The sequence below is a fragment of the Ambystoma mexicanum genome, chromosome 10 (genome assembly GCF_040938575.1).
Source record: "Ambystoma mexicanum isolate Mex_15411 chromosome 10, UKY_AmexF1_1, whole genome shotgun sequence".
NCBI classification, from domain to species: domain Eukaryota; kingdom Metazoa; phylum Chordata; class Amphibia; order Caudata; family Ambystomatidae; genus Ambystoma; species Ambystoma mexicanum.
The window spans coordinates 854,754,669-854,763,473 of NC_090932.1; positions in this window are offsets into that span (position 1 = coordinate 854,754,669).

An 8,805-nucleotide genomic window follows, 5' to 3' on the forward strand; every position below is an offset into this window, starting at 1 on the left:
AAGTCCTTGAAACAATACAGAATGTGAAAAATAACTATCATAATAGGCCTGTTGACATTTCTGATAGTGCAAGTGCATAGAACAAGTAAGGCAAGAGGTAATGGAAAGGAAGGAGAACAAAGCAAGCAGTAACATTACTATGTCTGACGACAATTTACGCAGTGCAGGTGGTAACAAGAGGCGGCGTGGGAGGGGGGCTAGGGGAAGGAGGGGGGAAGGAGAACAAGGCACGCTACTGAGCAAAAATGTTGGTGACAAATTTGAAAAGCAGGGGAGGGGGGAGGGAGAGAACAAGGGGGGAGGAGGGGAGACAGACAAGCTGCTATCAAGAGTCACGGAACAGATGATAGGAGTAAGTGCTAGGAGGGGGAAATCTGACAGGAGGGAGAATATAGAAGGGGGAGTAGGAAGGTAGTGGAAGAGGATGGAAGTGAGGAGGGGGAAGGGAAGGAGGCAGGAAGGGGGTGAAACGCAGAGCAAAAGAGGGGGAGCAAGCAGGGTGAGGTCGCAGAGACACTCACGGAGGGGCAGGGGGGCACACAGACACTCACGGAGGGGGAGGGGGGTACACAGACACTCACGGATTGGGAGGGGGGCACACAGACACTCACGGAGGGGGAGGGGGGCACACAGACACTCGCGGAGGGGCAGGGGGGCACACAGACACTTAGGGAGGGGCAGGGGTGCACACAGACACTCACGGAGGGGGAGGGGGCACACAGACACTCACGCACGGAGGGGCCGGCGATCTGGCGTACCGCGGTGGACAGCGGTAGACAGGGCCTTAGGACTGGTCCTTGTGAGGAGGGCCGGCCAAGCCTGCCGGCCTTCCCATTGGGCAAGATGTAGGCGCCCACAGCCAATCCCGTACCCCCAGCAGCAGTGTGCTCAGCACTCCGGTGCAGGCACAGTGAAACGGCCATCTTTGAATGGCGATTTTACAAACGAAAAGGCATGGTGCAATGCAAGGTGGCACACAACAGAGGGGTATTGAGGCTCCAAAATGTCAGTACATTCATGCAGATGATGTGCTAAACAAGCAAAGTTATTAATATGTTCATCCATGTTGATCCGCCGATGCGCGCCTCTCGTGGGAGCCCAATAGAGTGGGGCTTACCTTAGCACCAGAGTCCGACACGTGCGAGCAGGCAGCACGTAGAATGCAGGGGGAGAAGAAAGATGCAGCCGCTCCGGCAGCTGCATGTGAGATTCAGCCAGGATGGAGGAAAGTGCAAGTGATTAGATAGGAAGGGTAATATCCGGTGTATAGTGTGGGAGAATCAATCCGGAAGGGGAGGAGCTTCAATTTTCAGTGTTTGTAGTATGGGTAGCTGGTTCCTTTTTTTCTCCCAGCACCAGAACTGACTGAGATTCAGTAATTGGTATATAAAAATAGATTTGCACCTTGATGTATTATAGAAACTGCTGTGTGTGAGCCACAGCTTCTCAGTGCACCAGTTGGGGGAGGCTTCCACATGGAGCGATCTACCCATCCGATCGTCACTTGGATCCTACAAATCTCCAGTGGTTTCCGATCTGGAGTGGGTTGTCCCGTAAAACCCAATGCTTAACGGCAACGCATGTATCGTTTCTTCTCGCTATCTACGATTTGGGGAGGGCTCTTAACAGAACCGTTGACCAACTGTGGCACTAGATGGCTTCAGAAATCCACATGTGTTAAGGCCTTGCAGCCAGAATGCACCCGGAGCAACAGTGAAGTGTGTAGATGTGCTGGTCCAGATAACTTGGGAGAGTGAGATGGCATGGGGACAAGGCCTTGCAGCCAGAATGCACCCGGAGGAACAGTGAAGTGTGTAGATGTGCTGGTCCAGATAACTTGGGAGAGTGAGATGGCATGGGGACAAGGCCTTGCAGCCAGAATGCACCCGAAGGAACAGTGAAGTGTCTAGATGTGCTGGTCCAGATAACTCGGGAGAGTAAGATGGCATGGGGACAAGGCCTTGCAGCCAGAATGCACCCGGGGGAACAGTGAAGTGTCTAGATGTGCTGGTCCAGATAATTTGGCACAGTGAGATGGCATGGGGACAAGGCCTTGCAGCCAGAATGCACTCGGAGGAACAGTGAAGTGTGTAGATGTGCTGGTCCAGATAATTTGGCACAGTGAGATGGCATGGGGACAAGGCCGCGCAGCCAGAATGCACCCGGAGGAACAGTGCATTGTGTAGATGTGCTGGTCCAGATAACTTGGGAGAGTGAGATGGCATGGGGACAAGGCCTTGCAGCCAGAATGCACCCGGAGGAACAGTGAAGTGTGTAGATGTGCTGGTCCAGATAACTTGGGAGAGTGAGATGGCATGGGGACAAGGCCTCGCAGCCAGAATGCACCCGGAGGAACAGTGAAGTGTGTAGATGTGCTGGTCCAGATAACTTGGGAGAGTGAGATGGCATGGGGACAAGGCCTCGCAGCCAGAATGCACCCGGAGGAACAGTGAAGTGTGTAGATGTGCTGGTCCAGATAACTTGGGAGAGTGAGATGGCATGGGGACAAGGCCTCGCAGCCAGAATGCACCCAGCGGAACAGTGAAGTGTGTAGATGTGCTGGTCCAGATAACTTGGGAGAGTGAGATGGCATGGGGACAAGGCCTCGCAGCCAGAATGCACCAGGGGGAACAGTGAAGTGTGTAGATGTGCTGGTCCAGATAACTTGGGAGAGTGAGATGGCATGGGGACAAGGCCTCGCAGCCAGAATGCACCCGGAGGAACAGTGAAGTGTGTAGATGTGCTGGTCCAGATAACTTGGGAGAGTGAGATGGCATGGGGACAAGGCCTCGCAGCCAGAATGCACCCGGAGGAACAGTGAAGTGTGTAGATGTGCTGGTCCAGATAACTTGGGAGAGTGAGATGGCATGGGGACAAGGCCTCGCAGCCAGAATGCACCCGGAGGAACAGTGAAGTGTGTAGATGTGCTGGTCCAGATAACTTGGGAGAGTGAGATGGCATGGGGACAAGGCCTTGCAGCCAGAATGCACCCGGAGGAACAGTGAAGTGTGTAGATGTGCTGGTCCAGATAACTTGGGAGAGTGAGATGGCATGGGGACAAGGCCTCGCAGCCAGAATGCACCCGGAGGAACAGTGAAGTGTGTAGATGTGCTGGTCCAGATAACTTGGGAGAGTGAGATGGCATGGGGACAAGGCCTCGCAGCCAGAATGCACCCGGAGGAACAGTGAAGTGTGTAGATGTGCTGGTCCAGATAACTTGGGAGAGTGAGATGGCATGGGGACAAGGCCTCGCAGCCAGAATGCACCCGAAGGAACAGTGCACTGTGTATATGTGCTGGTCCAGATAACTTGGGAGAGTGAGATGGCATGGGGACAAGTCATCCCTACATCTTATCATAACAACATTCAGAAAGCAATGGAAATAGTTGGTCAGAATGAAGTCCTCTCTTGGATTCACTGAGACATGCACTTGGGCTAATGTGTCAGAGGAGGACTAGCACCGGTAAAGCAAGGTTACACATAGTTGAATATTAACTGAAAATAATTTGTTTGGAAATAGCTCAAAGTTGCCCAATAGTATCGATAGGCTAAAAGTATGCAGTGGTAAAAAGAAGGCAAATCAGAGAAAGAGAACAGTACTAGATAAAACAATTGAAACCACCTGCAAAAGACTTAAACGTCAAACTTGTCACATAAGAGAAGGAACAGAACACCCAGACACTGGAATCTAAAGTCCCCAAAGAGCAAACTAAAAAGGTCGCCTCCATAATCCTGCCCTCACGCCATCAGCCAAGAGCCTGCCAGCCTAGACTCCCAAACAGTAAGAATCAGAAGGGCAGGTTGGGAGACCGGCTATTGGACTGACCAGTTCCTTTAAATAACTGAAGAAGGGGGCTATTCTATAATAAAAACCAAAGGCGCGAATGGGTGATAAATTCCGTTGCATCCCCTGCTCTAGAGTAACCAATGGTCCTGAGTCCAAAAAGACCAGGCCTGTTGTAAAAAGCAAGGCTCAGTAAAGGTCGTAGACCACACTCAGAAGAAAAAGAAATCTGAAATATTCCAAACTTCTTTTGGATTAAGTAAAAAATAAATAATGTAAAGGGTGCAAATACTTGCAGACTTTTCGCATAGAGCCCTATGCGTAATCAACAAGAATGATATGATATGATAGGTTATTTATAACGCGCTTAATACCCAGAGGAGCGGACCCGCGCATCGAACCTGTGGTGGTTCGTGTTGTCTTGCTTCTAAGGCGAGCACGTTGCCCCTGGGCTATCCGCCCGAGACAACCCCTATGGGAACAGTAGTTGAGCTCACAAAGAGCATCGTGCACACAATACACAGTAATAGTGTACTGAACATTGCAATATATTTTTTTCAGCAAACACATTGTAAATATGTATGATGCTGAAAAAAGAATGTTTTAGTCACCAAAAAAAGTCTTTTGTCAAGCCAATTCTTAACGGTTGCCCAACGATCCTGTATTTGGTCAACTCGAAGCGTTTCGTGCAAAATACTACCCCTCTTCGGGAGAAGCAGAATTAAAGCGTCCCTACATTTCTAAAGATTGAAAAATATATAAAGAGAATTATTGTTACTTAAAAATGACTTTATGAATATAATCTACCATGTATAACTTCTTGTACACTAACCATATTTGTGAAAGGCTCTTCAGTGCAACAGCCAAAGTCAGATTCCAATTTGTGAGGTATTTAATGCGCTCGAACCCAGGTCATAACGAGATATATAAATGTTTTCTAAAATAATGAAACAAGTATTAAAATAAGAACTTCTATGTAACTCAATTTCCAAAATGTAAACACACTCTCTCTAATTTGGTGGGTGGTCATAACTGAATAGATTCAATGTGCTGAAAATGTGTGCAAGGCAGTACCACCTCTGGCATTCACCTGCAGCAAAGGGATCTACATTTAACAATTAAGCCCTATTTTTTGGGTCAAATTAAAACAAATCAGTTAGAATAATGATAGGGCTTACTAGTCTGTTGATGTCAATCATTCCCCAACGAAATAAAGTGAAAGAATGCCACAAACCGTTTCATTGCAGCGTTTTCCTTATAAGGAAGTTTCTGACCACGTGATGGGTCACATGTGGAAAAACCAAGGTTCCCAAGTCCCCTTGGGACAGTGTTGGAAAAGAGCACTCATTCTCGGGGAGTCAAAGTATCCCTGTGCCCTACTTTAGTCATGGTGGAAGCTGATACTCTTAAACACCAGTCGTAGCTTGTCTGTACCTTGGCCATGTAGGTCATCTGGCACAGTGGGAGGTCCTCTGTGGCTGTTGGACCCATTGAGGCACGTATATAGCTCCTCCTTCTGGCTTACAGGTTTTCACGACTTGACTGTCCTACCTGGGACAACTGTAGTAGGTATTTCCCCTGTGTGGGTTGGTGAACATAACAGGGCGTAGTGTCCTGGGCTCGCTTTAGTCATAGTTCTAGTACTCTCGGGCTCCTCTCTGCTGGCGGCTCTCCTCAGATCGTCTATCTTGGGATGTGCTCTCTGGCTGGGAACTGGATCCCTCTGGTCTCCAGGATCTGACCGCCTGCTGATCCCTAGATCTGCTCTTTGGTGACACTCCTAGGATTTACATTCCAGTTGTTGCCCTCCTACTCTCACCTCTGCTACTCATGCTCCTACTCCTCCTGATCCCTCTCCTGCTACCCATCCTGCACCTGGATTTCCTTCTCTCCACCCTACTCTCTCCTCCTCATCCTCCAATCCCTCTCTAACACAATCTCTAAGGAAAGCGGCTCCCTCCCCAGGAAAGCTAGTGGAGTACCGGCCCATGTGATACACTGTGCACTTGGGTGAGTGAAGGAATAAGGTCTGCTGACTGTCTCCAGTATCTTCTTGCATTTCCCTGGCCCTGATCCTCTGTGCCCACCTCCTACCTTGTGGGTAGATCCGCCCATTCCTTAACTCTAGGTCGAGGGGGTTTGGTTCTAATGGTTTCGTTTGTGTCCTGCCAAGGCCAACCATGTGTGGGTCAGACAGGAGTGGAACGGGTGCTTCCTGAGCCAGTGCTCTGCATGCCAGGTTCACGGGGAACTTGTTCTCCCGAGCAAACACTCTACCTGGGAAGTTCGCAGGGAACTGGCTCTCTCTTATCTACCCTACATGTTGCATTAGAGTCCAGTACACGATGCATGTCAGGCTTCTACCTCAGGCACACACTGTTGTGGGTCTCCCGCTCCTCACCTGGGCTCACAGACCGCAGCCTTGCTAAGGGGCATATGTTTCTGCCTCTTCTCAGTTGCCTCTGCTATGTGTGGAGGTAGATGAGATGAATAACCTGGGTTCTCTTCCAGCTATCTTTAGAGAGACGCATATTCTCTTCGGGCAGCGTTTGGAGGATACAGGGAGCTCTGAGATTTTCAGGTGCATGTTGTGATGAGGTCACTGTGGCCACACCAGCCAATGGAGAATTTGGATCCACCCGTTTCATCGCCTCATGGAACAAGTGGCTCTTCCTAGCCAACAAAGTTACCAATGCTCCATTGGCTGGTGTGGCCACAGTGACGTCATCACAAAATGCACCTGAAGAAAGAAACAGGTTGCCCACATTAGAATCAAATCCCAGGTTTCTATGTGTCTGCTGTAGGTTTAGCCCAAGTTGAGGGGGTAAAGGAGGAACCGCAGTATCCGTCTGGAAAAATCATCCTTCTTCTTCTTCTTCTTCTTAATTATCGGAAGCGTGGGCGGACCCACGCAGGCGCTTCCCCATCCTATAGGATGATGTGCACCGCACCCACTAATTATTATTTGGCTCCATTTAAGCTCACAACTCCTCCCACCTCCCCGTCTGTCTCACAAAATCCAACATCACACTACTCCTCCTCCTGCCTCTCTCCCCATCACCTCCCAGTATAATCCTTTCACTCAGCTCAGCCACTCCCAACGCATTCAACCGAACCCTCATCAATTCTCTCTCCGTAACATGTCTTTCACACCTAATCAAAAAATGTCCCACCGTTTCAGGGAAAAATCATCCAGAAGTTGACCTAATCCCCAAATTCTAAAACGTGTTGCTTTAGTACAGTACTCAGGTGTCCATCAGTGTGGCTGAAAAAGTTGGGGGGCGGGAGGGTCAAAGATGACAAAAAAACTCTAGAACCATACCAGGCACACCAATGCCACCAGCGACCCTAAGGGGCCCCCAGAAGATCGGAAGGAGCAGGAGCCGCCATCGCTGTGGCAGCTCTACACAAACATGCACACCACCCGAGGGGGATCCAGCCTCCCACACACCTCACGCCCCCAGCCGCGATCACCAGCAGAGCCCAGCTCATAGCAGTCTGCAGTGGAAAACAGGGACCCCGGGAGCTGCTACTAGGGCGGCCTGGCGTGTGGTAAGAACGTGATGTGCAGGTGACTCTCGGGGTGGCTATGCAGTAATGCCTCTGAGCCGGCACATGAAGAAACATATAGCACTTACCAAGTGCTTTAAGTGGGATTAGAAATCGAGGGGGGCTCTCATTAGGGGTGTGGCCTAGGTACAGCTCCCTGTTGAGAGCCCCCCTCGCCTAAGGCGTGGGGTCTGCTAAAACAAGTAGAGCTGTGGTGCACTGGCATGATTACCTTTGATGCGCCCAGCCCCTCGTTTTAAACAAAAGAAGGGGCTGGTTGCACTAAAGGTGTGACACCAGTGTTCCCCAGCTCATACCCAACAGGCAGCCCTTTCATTCAAGGAGCCACGTGGTGCACAATTGAACAACAGGCTCCTTGAATAAAAGGGCTGCCTGCTGCTCGGGAGCCCTTTCTGGACACTGCCGGGGCTCGGCCTAGCTAGCCCCAGCCCACTTAAAGCACTGCACTTACCCCCCTTCCCCGTCCCTCTGTCTCTCCCTGTACTTGCACGTTCTGAATACTCACAAGGCCTAGTAGGACCGCCCATTTTCCCTGATCATCTGCTTATTTTTTGCCTGTGTTCCCATGTTCCCTCCCTTTGCCATGTGAGCGCTTTGAAACACAATTTCTTGATGTATAAGTGCCTTACGAATGCACAATAAATAAATAAATAAATACAAGTGTCCTGAGAAGGAGTCGACAGACCCAAGCAAACTGCTTCTCACCTTTAAGCATATTAGTAGGTATTAGTGTCGGTATGTCTGCAAACATGTCTTAAATGTGTAAAATATATAAGCAAGATTAGCACTGTGAAAGCAAAATAAGAAAAGTTTCTGATACTTTTATTAAAAGGCTGACTGGCATCTGAGCGGAATCGCCGGGGGAGGGGGGAGGGCACTGCCCACTCTTCTGTAATGTCTGCCACTCCCAGACCTCCCCTGCAGGACAAATTGTAGAAACGATGAGACATAGCATTGTAATGAGTTACTTTCTTGTACACTCTATGCCGCTGCAATGTGTGCACGAGGCAGTTAATGTAGGCTGCAGTAAGAGATTTCCAACACAATTCCCCCTACCACAAGCATTCCACATTGCATGTGAGTGTTGGCTCTCTTGTGGTCGCCAGTGTGCTGTTTTCCCAAGGGTGAATCTGGTGTGGTCGCTTTATGTATATAGGTAGGATAGACAGACCGAAAGTGCCAGACCTGGAGCTTTTCTACATCCAAATTCATAGTGTTATGGTTTTGTGGCCTAACATTTTGTGCATGCCAAAATATTCGATCGTTTGATGCTGTTATGGCCTGTGTGTTCCTGTAACTACCTAGAATACATGATATTGTAATTGTTTATTTATAGTGTGCTTGTACACAGTTGAAGTGCTTCATAGCGCTTAAAGGCAGAGAGGGAACAGGGGAATACAGAGTCATTCTTAGGCATTGAAGTTTCCGAATGATCTTGCAAAAATGGCTAG